At 35.7% G+C, this 19630-nt stretch overlaps 1 protein-coding gene across 2 annotated transcripts in view; it reads right to left on the reverse strand.

Annotated features, from left to right (window-relative positions):
• The window catches only part of Cntn5 (contactin 5), a 1164510-nt gene extending 1145355 nt beyond the window's left edge, over nucleotides 1–19155 (reverse strand). For both annotated transcript variants that reach the window (XM_013118528.3, XM_040734736.1), the window contains exon 1: nucleotides 18833–19155. The gene's annotated coding sequence lies outside the window, so the exon portion shown is untranslated. The remainder of the gene's footprint in view (nucleotides 1–18832) is intronic.
• Between the last annotated feature and the right edge of the window lie 475 nt (nucleotides 19156–19630).

A 19630-nucleotide genomic window follows, 5' to 3' on the forward strand; every position in this document is an offset into this window, starting at 1 on the left:
TTTAATTCTTTCCTTGTAAAATGCAAAGCAGAGAAAATAAAAGTGATCTGAGCCATCACAAACTTTGGAAAAATATTTAGAGAACTTAACGAGCAGTCTTTCCCCTTCTGTTTTACTCATCCAGCAGGCAGTAGGGGTCATAGGTGCCAGGGTATTCACACTGATTTGAACCTGGTCATCCTGTTATTGACGATTTACATCCTTTCTCCCTTTTCTTGTCTTTATCAGGGAAGATGAATATAAATGCCTATTTCATGAAGTTTTCATTCTGCAATGGTACCTCGGGTTGTGTTCCTTCCTATAGTTCTTATAGATGGAGGAGGCAGAGTGTTCATGTATACCAGTTATTATAGGAGAGCAGGTTCAATTCAGTTACATTTCAATGGTGATATAAGATTTTTATTAGAATCTTATATTTGGAAATGGATATTCATCTTTTATTTTTGTATTTAGGTCAGGTGGATTTGTGAATGCAGTTAAGTCAGCTGTCACCATTAAATCATATGCTCATGATAAGTCAACATCACAAATAAACTTCACTTAATGAGAAATTAATATTAGAAGAGATATGCATTGAAGAAAATATTAATTGTTCATATGGAATCTCCAGAATTTAGACAGTGATTTGTCTTCCACTCTAAGTTTCTTAACCAATGTGTCCTACTGATTTCCACTAACTGTACACTTGCTATTACATATTCACAATTCTTTATAGGTGAAAGGCACTGGTTGTAACAACAGCAGAAACTGCAACAAACATTTAAAATTGCCAGTCATCTTGACAAATTTAGCAGACATTTTCATAAGGGTATTGTTTAATATAGACTATTTTACCTAAACCCATTCAAGGAAGACATTTTAAGCAATGTATGAGCCATGCCTAGTTTTCAGAGCAGAAAATGTTTCTGGTGAAGACATGAGTTTAGGACGAAACCAAATCCTCATGTCATTTGTTGTTTTATGCTTGAATGTGTTTCCTCACAGATGCAGAGCATTATGAGGGGCCAGCTCTTGGAAACTGCTTCTCCAAACTGAAGATGCAAGGCAGGTGCTACCTGAGAGTTGGAACCCTGGGCTTCACTTAGACATTATAGTGTATAAAGGAGACAGTGACACACACACATAGTGCACCTCCTAAAGAGTCAATTTGCATCCACTTCTTATTTAGTAATCCTGGTAATGATATTTGCGGGAAATTGCCATTTTCTCACTGAAAACCTTCAGTAAGACTTTTGAATGTTCTCTAAATAGATATTTTGCTTATGAAGGTATTTCTGTATATAGATATGTGTACTTGAATGCATGTGCCTGCAGAGACTAAACATGGATGTGAGGACTGGTTTCCAGGCATTCTCGTGTAGGAGTGGTAGGCATTGTTAATCACAGAGCCACCTCTTTCAGCCCCTTCATTAGGAAATTTATTATAATATATGGAGTATTAAAAGGAGAGATAAAATAGGAAACCGTGAGTGAGTCTTTGTAGCAATCATTGTTTTTCTTTAGAGTTGACAAACATGGCTATTATTTTGTTTGAAAGATTTGGAACCACATCATGTGATAACAAAACAATTCTTCTCCTCCCTTAGGTATCCTTCATCTGCCTTGTGTTATCTAGTGGTACAAAGCCTGTTTAGGAAAGCTTGCAAAGACATTCCAGTAATTCAGTGTTTGGGATGACCTTCAAAATTGTCTGTAACCTGACACCATGACTTGATTTATTATCTTATTAATACCAGTTTGTGCACTGACCATGAAGCCTTCTGGACAAAATGCTAATAAAAGGGAAGAAAGTCCAAATGGATGTAAGTAAACCACCAGAAATTGTATTAGTCTTAGAGTTATATATGTTCACGAATCAGCTCATTTAGCTTTATTTTCCGTTCATATGAACTTCTCTGCTATTTCTCATAAAATACCTTCAATGAACAGTTTGAAAACATGTTAAAGAGATTGAACAAAACTTGCCACAATGTGAAAATACACCTTAAGTTTTCCAGTTCCAGGAGGTCAAATAATTTGCACAGATTTTTAAAATGTGAATATTCATAAGAAAGTATTTGCAACAGCTGCAATTTTTCATGTGCAAAAATGACTACCTGTGTATACAAGCTATGTGGTGTTTAGTTTCCATACATCCACAGCTACTTTCTGATGTTTTAAACCTGAGGTCTGATTGTTGAGGTAAAATCTCAGATACATGAAGGCTAGATACATTGAGTACCATTTCCTGTATTAATTGTTATAAATTGGTGTGGCTTTTTATTTCTGGTCTTTGCAGCTATGTAAATACTGTAAACTTATTTATCTCTATTATGCACAAATGCTATCTACATTTGTTATTGTAATTGAATGTTCTATTTTACAAGAATCACTGTGCAAACATATGTGTGGTGTTCACTTTTTCTGCCAGTTCAAATTAAAAGATCAATATGGTTTACATTTCTTAATTTTAATAAATGTATGACAAATTATTTTACTAATAGAAGACGCATGAGCAGAAGGCAATGTTTTAAAAGTCTATGAAATAGATACTTCCAATAAATAAATACTAGCTGTTTGTTTTGGAAGCATACCTTTTGGTTTTGTATATACTGAAATAGTCCAATATGTGTTACATTCTTATTTGGTTAATCACTTAAAATTGCTAATGGCTGGGCGGTGGTGGCACACGCCTTAAATCCCAGAACTCAGGAGGCAGAGGCAGGCAGATCTGTTTGAGTTCAAGGCCGGACTGGTCCGAAAGCCTCCAACCCTGTCTCGTAAAAACTAAAAAAAAATTGATAATGACTACCATATTTGAATTATAAAATTTCTCTCTGTGTGCATATATCTCTTTCAATAGAGGAATAAAATATTAGATGAGTGAATTCTGATGTGTATTATTTAATACAAAGTACTATGAACATTATGACATTATGAATATACTTTTAACACGAAATAACTTTCAATTCAACCCTATTTCATGAAATTATTACCGAGACAAAAGAAGGACATAATCTATCATGTTTGAGATGATGTTAAAGTGGTAAATTCTAGTTCTGTTTCACAACATTTAAAGTTTGAGAACAGATAAGTTATAGTGCTTTATTACATTAGGCGTGGGATTTGACTACTATTTTTAATGTTTTTCCTTGGAGTATATATCCATCCCATGTAAGATTAATATATTGTACTGAATAAGGAGCAAAAGGTGTTAGTTTGAAAACGTTGCTAGGGAGATAAGAAAATCATTCTGTTTACCTAACCCTCTGACTATGTTGGTAAGCAAAACACCATTTTAGAATATATTTTTGCTAAAGACATAATAACATCACAGTATTGTATCTTTCCCAAAGAAAGAGACACATACATTTAACTTAAAATGTACACTATTTCTCTGAGATATTTTTGACATAGTTAAATTTCACTTTGAACCTGATTGGCTTGATATATGTTTATAATATAAATTTTATATAGTCATTTCAGATGAACCTTTGCTATAGTAATTTATCCTTGTGGCTAACACCATAAGTCTTAATGAGTTTTCCTGGTATTTCATTGCAGTTTTGAATGCAGTAGAAGCATGGCTTTAGTTCTGTCATTTAGGTTGCTTTACTGTCAGAATTTGTTTCCTACTGTAACACCTTTGCCATTTTCTCCAACACCTTGTTCCTTGTAAGTGGCAACTTGCTAAAATAGTGTGAAGTTTCCCAATTCTCATCCCAGCTCAGTTCTATTGAGAAAATACTTATGTGATAGATCTTACCTGATTGTAACAGTCTTATGAGACTAAAACTTAGCACAGTGTAACTGTCTGCCACCCAACAAGCCACCTCTCAATAACCTTCCACCTAAAATGATGGAGTAAAGATAAATTAAATTATTTTTAAAAATCTGTTTCTTTGATACTTTGTAAGGCTGAAAATTCTTTCATATCATAGTACTTGTATGTCTGTGTGTGTGCACATATGAGGATTGTATGTATGTAAAATATGGTAGAACACAAACGTCAATATGTGTGTTCCTCAATAACAGTATGTGTTATTTTTTGAGAGACAGTATCTAGCTGTAAGGGGAGCTTGCCAATTTGTCTCATCTGATTGGCCAGTGAGCTTCAGCGTCCTTTCTCTCTTCACCTCCCCAACATTTCTATTGTACTATGCTACTCTGGCTTATAACACATTCTTGTTCTTCTATATTCTCATATTCTGCAGCAAGCAGTTTACAGATGAGATCTTTTACTGCTCTGTACACATTTCTCTGAAAGTTCTTCATAGACATTTTGGGGCACAGGAAAGCATTTCTCTTTGCATGGGTTCTACAGACCACAGTAGGATAAATACTTCTCAACACAAAGAGCAAAGAAGCAAAAACAATGATCAACTTCTTTAGGGCTTTTGAATACCCCACTAACCTGTCAAACGACAGTGAGAAGACAATTCTGATAGTGTGACACTGGAAGTGTACAGCCATGGCTTATGATTTTGTTTCTGACACCTTAAAACATTCTATTCTCCCTTGATCTCCAAGGAAAGTCATGGTCTATTATTTCACTTTTTTTTAAGTGTTTTTACTGAGGCGAAAGAGAATGCGACTAATAACAGAATTCAGTATTTCAGGTGTTAGTGTATTTATTTAGGCAAAAATAATATAATGAATGTCTGGCTTTCTAAGTCTCTATAGTGATAGAAAAACAAGAGTGTTTGAGTGCTTACTCTCTCCAATTTGATGGTGCATTCTGCTGATAATACGGAGCTTTTATTCAGAGAGCCTGGCTGAGAGAATAGTTCCTTAAGGCAGAAAGAGAAATGCAAAAGACTTAGAAAGGGCTTAAGAGCAGGTTCCCAGGCATAAAGACAATCAATGAACTCAAATGGGGTACTTAGAGACTCCTCCCAGGTTATTAGAACCAGTTTTTTTGACAGATCTCTCTCTCTCTCTCTCTCTGTGTGTGTTTGTATCTTTCTCTCTCTCTCTGTTTCCCTTTTCTTCTTATTCTCTTTATTGTTTATAACTATTAACCTTTTCACGAACTACAGACATTAAGTTTCTGTATCATCATATTTTGTCAGAACAGAGGCAGGAAAATACTTTTAAGAAATTGTAATCATACTTGATTTTAAAATCTTTTAAACCAAACTCCCTTACAGTACATTTTTCTAAAATTAATTTGTAAAGAAACAGGGCAGATTTTCTCAGTTTTCTCCTGTGTTACTACTATTTTTGTTAGCATATAGATTAAAAATGATGTTTAGTATCATTCAAAAATACAGAACATCAATTCTTATTAAAATTTAGACAGTCCCGAATATTTAAAAATGTGTTAGCATAGTTTTTAAGAATACATATTATTTCAGTTTTGCAAGTAGAAGAAGATAAGTCACAGAATTTACTCATTTTATTGATATGTTTAGGTCAAAGACAAGCCTCAACATACAAACACATAGAATAACACTTATTGAGAATTCTCCCTGGTTCATTCTCATGTTTCTCATTTAGTGGTTCTTAATGTTGATGTATTTTGGGCATTATATTATGCAGCTTGTGGTGGTTGAAGAATTCAGTACAAATATTATGCAACGTAGTTTGTAAAACTGACCAAATGACTTGGTGAAAAAGAAACTTTACATTTACATTTTATTTAATTACTGAGACATTGGGAGTATCATGTTGGGGACAACATACATTGGCAGCAAATGTGAAAAGTTGGAAAAATATAAAGAAAGGTTTGGTGCTCATATAGATCGATATAAAATACACAATATTTATGGTTCCTGGCAGCTTGAGTTAGTCTTCTGGAGAGTTTTATGTCAACTGGATACAAGTTGGAGTTATTGGAGGAGAGGGCACATCAACTGAGAAAATGTCGCCATTAGAGCAGGATATAGATAAACCTGTAGAACATTTTCTAAATTAGTGCTTGATCAGGGAGAATACAGCCCATTGTGGGTGGCACCATCTGTTGGCTAGTGATCTTGGGTTTTGTAAGAAAGCAGATTGAGTAAGCCAAGATGAGCAAGACAGTAAGCAGCACCCCTCCATGGCTCTTTCTTGCTGGTTCCTGCCCTGTTTGAGTTTTCGTTCTGACTTCCCTCAGTTACCAAAAATTTAACCCTTTCTTCAACAAGCTGCTCTTGGTCACGGTGTTCCATTGCAGCCAGGGTAAGCATAACTAAGACAGGGGTTCCTAAAAGACTCGTATGTGGTTCTTAAACAGCACCCCACAGATGAGAATTGTAGTCCTAAGTAGAAGGAATCACTAAAATTTGACAAAGCAGAAAACCACAAACACAAGTCTATTCGATAACACTGAGATGATGAGATCAGAAGAAAGGGTAGACTGAAAAAGAATTTTCCAGTGAAAGAAATCCTGTACCAGCTGGATGAGAGACCATTGGAAAGATTTATTGAACACAGAGGAAGGTTTTACCATCTTCTACCTACTCAGAGGGAGCGCTCTCCTTTTGATTGTACCTACATTTTTGTTCACTAATAATAGTGAGGAACATGCTATTTTTTGAGATAACATGCCTCTGTATAGCTTTGTAGACCAGGCAAGCTTCCAATGCACAGAGTTCTCCCTGTCTCGGTTTCCCAAGTGTTGGGATTAAGGATATGTGCCACCAATGCCATCTCTATATATGGTTTATCACAGATATGCATTGTTTCTTAGTAAATTTGTTGGGGATTCAAACCATCTTAATTGACTTCTTGCTTCAGTTTCTCTGCTTGTTTCTATTATCAAGATTTAACTCTCACAGAATTAAACTGGAGAATGGACACAAACATTAGGCTCAAACATAGAAAAAGATGTTCATATTATTAACATAAACTAGAACAATATGAGACACTGTTTTGTGTATTTTCTGGGCACAGGGAGGAAGCTGAATAATAATTTGTTGTATGTGTTGGAAATATACATACTCCAATACATTGACAAAGGAAGTCTTACTGACTTTTATCTGTGTGGAGGGAAATGAGGCAGTGAAATCAAACTTTCAAATGCACTTTCTCACTGACCTATGAGCTACACTCCCAGATACTTAAAAATGAATGGGTTTACACATCATATATATCTGATTTCATATGTGGAATGAATTTATCAATAATTTCAAGAAATGGTTTGTAAGGCATTATGTACATACCATGGAATAGTCTGTATGTACACATATGCAGTTCAACTGTTATGCAGATACCTAAATACAGTAAAGATATCATATTTGCTAGAATACTTGCATGAAAGTGAGATGAGATGGCCAGTGTCAGAAAAGTGGAACTAGGCAATATATCAAGGGTGATATTTGGGTTTCATTAAATCCTTTGTTCTTGTTGGAAATGACAAAATGTTTCTATTCATTTTATTTTATATGTATATTCATATAAGACACTATAAAACATTTCATAAATGCACATATACATATAGTACAGGCAAATAAATATCCTGGTGTCATTTTCTCCATCTACTCACGTAACAAATTCTCAGTCTATAAGATTTTGCTCCCTCTGGGCTGAACTCTCATGACTGTAACTGTTCTGTCCTCTTATTTCTCTTTCCCCATGCTCTCTTTCTAAAAATAATGTATTTATTATCATTTTTGTGTGATGTGTCTGTGAGGCCAAGTGAAAGTCAGAGGACACCTTCAGCATCATCAGCATTTCCTTCAACCTTTACCTGGGCTCAAGGACTCAAGTTTAGCATAGCAATGTCTTGCCAGCTAAGCCACCTCAGAAGACCTATTCCCGTCCTACCAGATATTTATTCTATCAGTTAACCAGCACTTGCTCAATCTTCTTTGGTCCTACGATTTTGACTTCTTAAAGAGCATCTCACAGATAATGTAGATGGCAAAATATTTTCCTTTCCGAGTCTGGTTTATTTTATATCCTAATAACCTTTATCTTCATTCATCATGTTAAAGTCTCCATCTATATTTTCAAGCTTAATAACATGTATAGAACTTATATAACTTAATAGCACAATAATTACAAATTACACACATTACATAGCAGTCAAAGTCCCTGAATTAATTTTTTATCAAAAAAATTACATAGCAAGAGACAATAGACATTAGCATCACTTATCATTTGGAAAAATGAACCAAAATCATGATGTATTGGTACTGGGCATATAGTAAGATGCTCCATATGTATGCAATAAGCAATGCATTTAAATAGGCAAGAAGAAAATAAAGCCATAATACATTATGTTAGGTAATGTCAGTTCATGTAGCTAGGACTGAAAATACAACATAGGGCAATTAAGTCATTAAAACAATATTATCAAATGACCCAAGTGGTCCCTTTCTAGGTAGGTATCTCCCCAGATGGAAACACTCTCATGTAAAGCTGTCTTCATTATCAGGATTCTCCTAGTACTAGTCACAATTAATAAGATACAAGGCCATGAAGCAACAGTTGACAGATACTTGAACAAATATGCATATCACACTGCATATTTGCCAATTTTGTAAAATTAAGGTAAAGGGAGATAGAGAAAATACTGTTTATTATTTCAAGTATCTTCATCTATGCAAGACCCATTGTCATGTTATAGTCAAACTTCCAACAGCTGCAATGTGGCAGATCACTCATGACTAACAGGCCAATAATCAGGGATCCTACTGAAGCCAATCTTCTGCAGCACTGAAACCATTGGAAGTGAAGCATTAGAAGAAAAGTTTGAGATTGTTCATGTTTATTTTGGGAAAGCAAGTCTATGAATTGTTGCCTTTCAGTGAACCATCTTTAAAATGATATCTGTGTTAAAAGAAAAAAGGCATCATGGATTTATAGGGATTTTCATTTCTCCATGTACAAAACTAAATTTTCTTGGAGTGTTTGAGGTAGAATGATAAAACTGTAGCTAACAAAGTCATCCCTTCAGATGAAAAAGAAATTTGCTGTGTTCAATCATTAGTCACCAGACAGATATTACTATTTCAAGATGATAATTAATTTTAGAAATGCACCAGGATTTTCTGTAAGTTTTAAAATATCTGTTGTGTCTTGTTGTTTTGAAGGAGGCAGCCATGTAGAGTCCCTGCAGTAGACATAAGAGAAAGAACAATAGAACACAGACCACACCCTTACTCTACCTAAATACTGTCAGAAATGGTAACCTTGTGTTGAACATATGGTTTCTGGACGCTTGACCAAGGAAAAGCAAATGACATAATTGTATCTTTAAATTTTTATCTCAAAAGGTGAATCCACTTAAAAATATAACTTTGTTTTTGAAGAAATATCAACTAAGACAGAATTTTTAATAGCTCACAATAGAAATACATATTAAACCTTCGTTGAAATAAATAAAATTGTCTTCTTTAACTTACTTTCCTGTCTGAATTTCTCACTTTCTTTACTTTCATCCTTGTTTCTTTTCTTTCCAGCATTCATATGCCCTATAGAATTTTATCACCTTTGCTTGAGACTATTCTTATTTGTTGCTAACACTCCTTTCTGTTTTATATTCTATACTAGATTAGGTAGTAAATGTTTGACAAAGAGCCTGATTGGTTGTGTAGATATGATATGCCACTTAAAGTGTCATGAGAGTTACCAAATAAATAATAAAATATATTTGCTTTAAGATTCTTATTGCCAAAGTGATCAAGACAAAGCCACCCCCCAAAAAATCAGCATAGTAATATATTTCATTATCACTTGTAGAAAAATATTTGTGTAACATGTGTTTGTACTCAAATTAAGAGCCTATTTTTGTTCTAAAATTTATCATCTGCTTCACAATATAAAAGGTCAGTTTAAATATGTAATGGTAAATCTGTCTTGTATTCAGTTGTATACACTTATACATACAGACTTGCAATAACAAGTAATGAAAGAAGAGGCCATGAATTTGAAGGAGAGTTGGGAGTGATATTTGGGAACAATTGGAGGAGAAAAAAGAAAAGGGAGAAATGTTTTAATTATACTTTACCCTTAAAAATAGTAAAACGACACTTTCATAAGATTGCTTTAAAGGCTATAAAACCCATGATAAAATGAAAGAAGGAAATATTGAGTACATGAATGTAGTCTGCATCATTTTGCCATCACACAAGATTCATAACCATCTGCCTTTTACTTCAAAATTAGAATCTGTGATGCAACGAACACTGTAAAAGAATATAAAGACTTCATTTTTTCCACAGTGAAAACAACAAAACAACCAAAGCAAACAGCATCCAAAAAGAGAAGATCACAGTCAATATGTGCAAATGAAATAATACAATCAAAAACAAAGACATGGAAAAAGAGATGGTGCCACGCAATATGTGTAAATGAAAAACAAAGACATGGAGTTGTTACTGGTCAAGTAGGTGATACACAGGCACCTGATGAAGGGGCTCATCTTTGGAAATCTAAAATGCAATACCTATGCATATTTTGGTAGAATTAAAATTGTTCTACCTCTAAAGTCCTAAGCTGCAGCCTCGATCTTGTATGTATCTTTGTTTCAAGATAAAAAGGAAGCCATTTCCAATCTACACGACCCTCTTAATGCATTGTTCTAAGTTTTTTGGTGAGTTGTGTTGTTTCTGAAGAGTTTTCTTTAGTCTTATTTCCTTTGTACTGTGGATAGCAGGTTAGGATAAACCTCCTTCCAGAAAATGAGGGAAGTCTTTGTGTCACTAAGAGAAACACAGTGGGAAGCCATTGTAGGAGTTTCAAATGAGAATCTAACAAAACCAGAGGCTCCCCATGAGCACACCAACTGCATAGTTGAGGGTTTTTCTTATATATGTTAGGGTGAGTTCATGCTACTGTTACACTCAGTTGTGTCTTTCAATTCTCTTCCTCCTCAAGAGCTCCAAATCCAGAAAGGCGCCAGTGACACTGGAGCAAAACCTGAAATCTTCAAATTCGTTGAATATCATTTTCTGAGGGATTCATACAAAGAAGGGGGAAAAAGGAGACGTGTACTCTCCAATTCATATAAAGAACAATAGCATTTTATAAAATGTCGAATCTTGTTGAGAAGGATGTTATCCACTTGATTTAGAACAAAATCTTGCCCCCTGTTGCCTCTTTAAAGCTCCTAATTCCTACACTGAAAGGAGCCCATGTACTAATAAGGTGTACTCCACTGTGACCCCTCTGTGTTTTTCCCCAGCCGAAAGCAAATCTTTGTCTATAATTTCCAGATGTTCAAATCTTAATACTTCTTTTTGTCTGAGGAAACATTTCAAACCACCTCACAATGGACAATTCTATTTCTGCAAGATCCACAGTATAGGCTAAAGAGTTTCAGAGTCAACTGAGTGTAGTTTCTTTTCCTTCCCTGCCCTTTCCCATCTCTCCCCCAAAGGTATCCCTCCTTTTTCTCCATTCTCCTCTATTCTCTATTTCGTTTTATTTCTGAAACAGCTTGTAAGGAATCCTAGACTGCCACAGAACATTTTATATAACCAAGACTCAACCTGAATTCCACACCTGACTTGCCTTCAGTCCTCAAGTTATAGGATCACAAGAAAGCACCATCATATCATGGATATGTGGTATTGAGAACAGAACACACAGCCTATGCGCTAGGCAACCATTCTGACAACTGGGATATATTTTAATCCTAGTAGTCTACATTCTTAATTTTGCTGTTAAGCTATTTATTTTTCTGAATGTTTCCCTTATCTGTTTAAGACCCAAATAAAATCCCATCCTTTCAGTCTCCAAAGGCAATTAGTGCCACAAATAGTACTGAGTATGCAAGAATTTCCTGTCCAGAAAAATTATCTGAATAAATGGCCATAAGATCAGCAATTAATTCACACGTATGTTTTAAAGAGTTTGGCCTTCCCTTCCATAGTGATTACTATCACAAGCCAAGAAAAACAGACCACTTTCATAGTATCAGAGCTTAAGACTTTGTGATATAATGGATATCAAAGTAATTATAAAATTTCACTATAAATATACTATAGTGATATGCTATGGATATACTCACTATGTAGGTAATCCTAAAATTCTTATTTTTATCATTTAAAATTAAGTTTTTCTTCTTATCAGAACCAAATAGCCACTCTTAATATCATGTGACAATAATGACAGCACTATTTCAGTGACTTATCTTAAATTACACAGCTCATGAACTATAAGCTAGACAAAACTCTTCAATTTAAATTCCAAATCGTCTATGCCATTCCATTATTTACACTGGCTAAGTGGGTATTAGAGCAACTTAGTGATAAATCATCGTAGACCCTGGGAAGTACACAGAGAAATCGCAGAGCTAGGACCCACGTGAATAGACCAACCTGGGAGAATTCTGTGAAAAAGAACAGTAGCAGTACCCACAGGGCAATGCTGTATACATTCGTCATGTGGACTCACTTCCTCTCATTCTTTATCCACCTGTTCTCCTTTCCTCACAGCAGCCATGAAAGTAATTACTTCAGTAGCTACTGTAGAGCTTTGCATGACTCTGCCTCAGTGCATTGTATAGTGCCAACACCCCTTAAAATGTGAGGGACAGATGAAGGCAGCCACATATTTTAGCAAAACCTATATCGTAACCTTTCTTATTATCAAACGTCAAGAGTTGGACTTAAATCTCAAGTAGACACCCTTTTACCAAGATGACTGTAAGAATGGAAACAACATCTTAGGAAATGAGTCTCCAAATTAATTAATTCAGAGATGCCAAGGAATGTTCGGTCATTGAATCTGGATGATGTTTTGTACTTTCTATAGGAACTATTTATAAATATTAAATACCAGCTTAGAGGCGAAAAACCTAGGCTTAGGGCAGATAAATCATTTCAACAACACCCCTTTACCTCGTGTATAATACACTTAGGTTGTGAACCTCAAGATATTTAACAATTAAAGGGAAGAAATCTTTAAAATTTAAATTAATTCTTATTCATACCTACATACACAGATTTGTCAGAATTTGAATGTTAAATCACATTAAAATAAAATTATATGAGGAAACTCAGCAATTATTAAAGCTGCCATCTTCTGTGTGCTGAATATTTTTAGCATGTATATTCATCCTAAAATAATTTTTTATTCAGCTGACCATAGAAGAATTTGTTTTAGATAATAACTAAGATAAGTATATTACAGATAATTTTATTTTACCTTTTTAGTTTTGTAGCAGTAAAATCCACAATTTATAAGCAACTTGACAGTTGAATTTTGAAAGTCATTAAAAAAGTATATTTTCAGAGGTATGTTTTCAGATTTGCTAACAAATGCTCCCATAATGCTATTGTTTTAAAGAGTTCACAGTTTAAAATTTAACTAAAAATTGAAAATGCAATAAAATTTTCTTACTCTCATTACCCAGTAATTTTTGTGTCATTAAGTTACATGTGGAACATTTATTATTTTAAATAGTTCATAATTTTCTTAAATTTTGAAAATTCTTTTTATGTGAGATCACTGTAGAGTGACTCTTAAGTTCACCAACAAAAGCTGTCACACAGCTGGTAAGGTCTTCACTCCTCCTCTAGTCAGTGGTCCCCAGCATTTCCTCCTGAGTTAATTTAAAATATACTTACATGCCAACCCTTCAAATCTTAAAAGCTAACATTTCTTAGGTAATCAATGAATATCAGGGAGTTCATTCACCACATGCTAATCTACTTGGATGCTACAACATGCTTTGGAATTTAAAATAAGACATAGAACTGGATCCTGATTATGTCTTTTTACCCCTGTAAAATTAATACTTCACCTCTTTGTATCACCATAAATTAATCTTTATGATGGACACAGGGAAAAAAGGAGGTATACGTGGACGTTTCCAAGACTTAATGACTTTATTCTGTCATGTCATGTTTTTCTGTTCTCTCACAGTTTGATTTTCATCTGTAACTCAAAATATTTGTCAGTGTTTAAGAAAATACTTAAATTTAGCATCAACTCATATAATACAGCCACCATCCAAAGGTTGGCATTAGAACAGCACCATAGATGTAAGCCTAAGAATAGCTTAAAACATTCTGTCTTAGGAGGTGAAGATGAAGGTTTCAGATCCCTTTAAGTACTTCTTGTTGAAAACATTAAAATAAAATAAAAATCACTAACAAATTATTTTGTATTTTGTAGGGTCATAGGAGATGCAGTAAGCCTAATTTGGCAAAAAATTTGAAGATTTATATTTTAAAAATAAATATTTCCAAAGGCAAATTTGTCTGATTTAAACACAGAATGTTGTGTAAGTTTTCAGAGAGCTCAGAACACCTAAATCAGTTCAGTTGCCCAATGAACCATGTAAGACTTAATGAACATGAAATGTTATCGAAACAAAAATGATTTTCCAGCAATATATGTTTTAGTTTTAAGGTTCCTATTATCATGTACTATGTATTCTCATTAATATTAACTTTAATAACCAGGAAGTTTGTGAATAATTCTTCAATGTCAAAGTCTAATTACAATAGTACCCCAGCAAACACTACAACATTAAAAGGGAATTCTTGTATGAAACTTCATGGGAGCTCCCAGGTGAGCACACACAGATTTCATGCAGTCTCCTACTGTCGTGTTTTACATTAGGTTTAACTTAAAGAAGAAGCCCCTTTAAATTAAAGAATACTTGCAAATGTGAGGCTCAATATCTACAAAGATAAATGAAATTTGATAAATTGGAAAGTAAATGTCTCATGAAATTGCCCATTTATCACTTAGTCCCTGTCAACATCTGTGACACCGTGGACAAAATGGTTAGTGATTAGAGACATTATGGAAGATGAGGAAGTATTTCTGGATCTTATCAAGAAAACATATCTGCTGTATCAATTCTTGGTGAGTATTTCTACTAATATGAATATCGCAGTAACAATGTCTTGATCCACCTTGACCACCAATGTGAATTGGCAGTATTCTCTTCTGAAAACTTTTATACTGTAGTTGCCATGGAACAGGAGTGGAAGGCAACACCTCCTTCTAAGGAATGTCTACGAGGACAATAAGAGCCCTGAGTTCCTATTCTCTGATCGTGTTTGTATATGTAACAAGATGTTTATATCGAATTTTATATCTGATGCCCAAGAAACTACCTTTTATGACACAGATAATCAATCACTTTCATTATCATCTTGGCCCCAAACACACAGCTACCTAAAACCAGATAACCTTCTTAGTTTTCATCATGATGGAAACAGAAGCAGGCTTCACACATGCATACAGATTAAGAATCTGTGTTAGTACACACACACACACACACACACACACACACACACACACACACACACACACTGGCCGTTGTACTTCTAAAAACACAAACTCGGTGATCTGTGTATCCTGAGCTGTGGACTACTTGGAACCACAACTGACATCCATGGAACACATGATTTTCTCAATTTCTTAAGAAGGGTCTATTGACAAACTTTAAAAAATGGTAAATCCAGGCTGCTGGATTCTGTAGGCCATCATGAATTTTGAAGGAATTACCGATTTTAAAGTCACAGGGGAAATCAACTTCATAAGTATGTTACCCAATGAACTTCTATTTGGAACTGTTTAAAATATGGCAGTGATTGAAGCAATCTCAGATTAAGAAACATACAAGAAAAGACCAATACTGCAATTTATAAAGATGACAGTGGATGACAGTCCTACCACTGTGAGTGTGAAGGGCTCACTGCCTGCAGTGGAGGGGAGAAGTCCTGATCTTTGACCAAGTGCTTGCCTTGCAGAAGGGGCTTCACTGGCAGACAGAACCTACAGAGTGCTGCAGCGTGTATGCTCAAACACTCAAATTTTAAGTCATGGGATCAATAGTGGTAAAAATGGCCTGCGTTTAAGTTAGGAAAAAAAGTGTGTAAAACAATGTAAGTTTTATAAATAGTTTTGGAAAAGCAAATTCAATGACTTTAACTCAGGAAAAATAATCTTGATTAAATAATTTAACTATTAGCCATGGGTTTTAAAAGGGTAAGTCTATCTATATAAAGCCATTTAAAATTATCCTAATAGCCATCGTATTGAAACAGTATAATTTATTTTATTGACTTTTAATAGAAGTCATTTATTTAAAAAATTAAGTTTCAAGCCAATTGAAAAAATAATATATCCTATTTATCATAACCTACTAATCACATGCATAGGAATATTCAATATTCTTAAAGAGTAGGGGCATTAGAAAAGTTCACAATACAAATTTAAGTGTTAAAGAGTTTCATAAACTTCATTTCTTTTGAAAGTGAATTGGCCTCTAATGTGGCATTGTGTATTTGAAGGGTTCAGGAGACAGACCTGCAGGGGTGTGACAGTTCTGAGCTTCTGACCAGCTTCTACTCTGCTCCATAGTGAAGAAAAGTTCAGGTAACACCTTCATATAGCCTTAACACTAGTCTAGAAAAATAGCATCTCAGAACACAAACTAGCTTGCTGCAGACAGGCATGTGCATAAGCTTTTGATGTCTAAGCATATAAACACATGCATGTCTTTTAAGAGAAACCAACTGTCAGTCTTCTAGTAACAACAATGAAATATATGTCACAGGTAATTAAAAATAACAGACACTCAAGTATGTATGATGTGTGCATACAGTAGATTGTAATCTTTCAAATGTCTCAGGTTTATTCAAATTTTAGAGTGTAATTCTGATGACATGACTTTGTCTCTTATAAAATGAGCTTAGCATTTCTGACATCTGTGTATCAAAGTCATCTTCACAGTATCACACATAGACAAATTGTTGTGTTTCTATTTTAATCGTTACCAAAATGTATCTTTTGCTTTATCTATAAGTAAAGAAAAGTCTATAAAGCCTTTGCCAGCACAGCACCCACTTGATGTCTGCCTCTGACAAGCTTTCTGTCCTTCACTGACACCCTCTGGTCCTGGTTGCTAAGTCTGCTTGGCCAGTAAACCACACTCTTACCTGCTGTCTCTAAGGTAATACAGGTTTCACAAATGTCAAATAAAGAGACACGTAAGGATATGGATATCAGCAAATGAGTTACATCTTTCATTATTTTATTGTTTTAAAGTGTGAGCTTAAATATGCTTTCATGCACAACCGATTTATAATCTTTAATGAATAAACATGATCTGTGTGTAAAAGTAAAGTTATTCTCTCTTACTACCCAATAACTACTAGGTTTCTGGCCCCCTAATGGCCGAAGTCATTTTACAAATCTTGAGAGATGTTCAGGCATATTAGCCATCCGTTTAAAATGTCCACAGCTCTTTCCAGATACTTTCCCAAAAGATTTCTAATGACACTGAAACTCCTGATTCACAGCTAAAGTCTAGAATTTAGTTTATCATTGTAATAAGTTTCATTTTTTAACATGCAAGTATTCTAACTTACTATTTAGTTGCACATGGAAGGAGAGAGAAGTCTAAAAACTGTTTTTTTTTCCTTTGTAAGAGTTCAGACGTTTTAGGTAACATTAAGAGGTACACTAACCTGACCTCCAAACATTAACCTCTCCACTAAACAATCCACTGGTAATACAGCCTCTTTCACTACCGTGTGGCATTCCAACTGAGATAGCTCAAAAAGTCCTATTTCTATATTACATATATTGTTTTAAATTTTGATTGTGAGATGTTTCTTTCTACAATTAATTAGATTTAATTGACTTTTTGCACACTATCTATCCACTATATTAATCATTTTAAAAATCTATTCTTATGTAGTCATTTAGTGTGTTTATCATCTGATCAGCATAAACATACCTGTCAAGCTCAAGACTTGGGACTTGTACCTGTGAAGATCTTAAAATACTTTCAACATTAAAGGAGAACTGGCACTTTGTATACAAGTCTTCATGCCGTAATCTCAGTTTAATCTTGGTAATAATCAGGATGCAGTCTTTATAGCATTGTGACATTTAGAGGTAATTTTATGTAGGTGTGATGCAGCCCAATAGCAACCGATTATATTTCCAACATTTGTTAGCTCAACGCATTGTTTTGTTTCATGATACTGCTATTTGAAGGGTTGCTACTGTTTTCATTCTTCTTTGTCATGCCTAAGACTCAGAAACAGAGCAGGCAGCTGAGTTCCCTAAGTGACTTTTTTCCAAAAGAAAGCGTATGAACTGGTAGGTAAAGCCTTCCACAGAAAACACTGTGAAAGTTCTCTTCCAAACCTGCCCTAAGAGAAGCACACCCATTTTTTCACTCATGCTAAGTTTACATAAAATTATTCTCAAATATTAGTGAATTCTTATTCTTTTTGGAACAAAAGGATTAATCAACCTAAAATTTTTAGGTTGTCATAGCAATCCTCAGCTCACTGAATATTCACAGTCATAGACATTCAAACTAATATTCTCTCCCTGCTTTCCTATAAAAATAAGAATTTGGAAACACGTATTCAGCAAATACATCTATGCACAGCATGTAGGGAAAAATAACTCAGCATAATTCAAGGCACTGCTTTTTTCAGTTCCCTAAACTTTGCAGAACTCTACTTGCATCTTTACTGAATTTTAACAAGTTATGGCACCGCTAGATTCGGTCTCTATTCTTAGATTGTTCAGTTCATGAGATGCTCAGCCATGATCTGAGAACCCCATCCTGTTTCTTTTTTCTTTTTTTCTCCCTTAAACATTGTATTGACTTAGTAAAAATCATTCTTATCCACCGAGGCATTTACCATCCCTAAATTTTCTTGCTTCTATTATTTTTTCTTCTTTTTTCGGGTGGCCTTATGAGATACACAAATAGGTTCTACACTTGCTTCAACTTTTCAATATAAAATCCCAGGAGAGAAAAATACTGTTTTCGCATCTTTAAACCAGCATCACTGAACAATTTTTACCCCTGGTAACACGGCAAGGAAAGATGGCTTTGCAGAAGCTACTGTGTCAAAAACCCTAAGTGGTTGGGAACCTAAGTGCACCATCACAGGGAGCAGTCACCAGCGAAGGAACACCAGTCACTTACCAATGAGATCACAGCTGCCTCTGTCCATTTCGGGGACTCTCAATCCCAGTCTCCCATCCTGTTCTGGGCGCAGCTCAAATGGAACAGTTCCTTGGGTGCTCCTCAGCCTGTGGCAGAAGAGAAATCGCAGAGTTCTGAGTCCTTCACTGGGAATTCTCCTCAGGCTTGCCCTGCCTCTCCCAGCAGAGGGGACCCAGGTGAGGCATCCTCCTGGCCGCGAGCTTTAATGGCACTTGGCTGCCGGCAGTTGCACGGGGCGGAGGAGTTGGGAGATATAGGCAGGTGCAGGTGGGCGCCTCCTCCCGCTGCTGCTCAGGGCTCGCGCGGATGCTCCAATGCGTCCACGCGCCCCGCGCCGCGCGCCCTGACTGGCTGGGTCCCTCCAGGAGCGGCCCGCGCCCCTCCCGCTCCTCCGCGCTGTCACCGTCGCCAGGCGCCTCGCTGCCTCGCGCAGCAAAGGCTCATTTAGCATGTCCCTGCCTGTAAAAGACTGTGTGCCTCAAGCAGGGCTTTGGATTTCTTTCTTTTTCACATGGTACTCTACTTGCATCACTGGCCAACCGGTACCCTCTCGCCCCCACCTTCTCTCCAAAGTAGGGAAGGCTGTCCACCCCTACCTGGCCACCTCTGGGTGCTTCACATTCACCAGTGACAGTGAGCGTGCTGGCTGAAGGATGCACCAGGACTGGCAGATTCTGGGTCCCTTCCTCCCTTGGCCTGCTGCTGTCCCTGCTGATTGCAAAGCTGGGCTGATAGCTCAGACAGAGGAGGCTCAGACCCAGGCATGCACTTATGCTG

This window comes from Mesocricetus auratus, unplaced genomic scaffold, assembly GCF_017639785.1.
Source record: "Mesocricetus auratus isolate SY011 unplaced genomic scaffold, BCM_Maur_2.0 Super-Scaffold_100040, whole genome shotgun sequence".
NCBI lineage: Eukaryota > Metazoa > Chordata > Mammalia > Rodentia > Cricetidae > Mesocricetus > Mesocricetus auratus.